Here is a 256-nt window from a genome sequence, read left to right on the forward strand (position 1 = left end):
TCCTAGCAGGCGGGACTTTGCCTCCTGCCAGTTGGCTAGCGGACACGTCGTTCATTCCTCAGTTGACTTCCGGTTGGTGACTACCACCGTCGATCAGTGTCGTTTCGCAGCTCTATTGGCCAGACCAACGTCACTCTAGATGCTTCCCAATGATTGGTTAAAAATGCTGTCGGTCCCCAATGTATCGGGCGCCTATTGGTGAGCGCTGCCGTCGCTCGGGCGGTGGCGGGCTCCGGGATTGGCGGGTGCTAGGCGG

Source organism: Microtus pennsylvanicus, chromosome 11, assembly GCF_037038515.1.
Source record: "Microtus pennsylvanicus isolate mMicPen1 chromosome 11, mMicPen1.hap1, whole genome shotgun sequence".
In the NCBI taxonomy this organism is placed as follows: Eukaryota; Metazoa; Chordata; class Mammalia; order Rodentia; family Cricetidae; genus Microtus; species Microtus pennsylvanicus.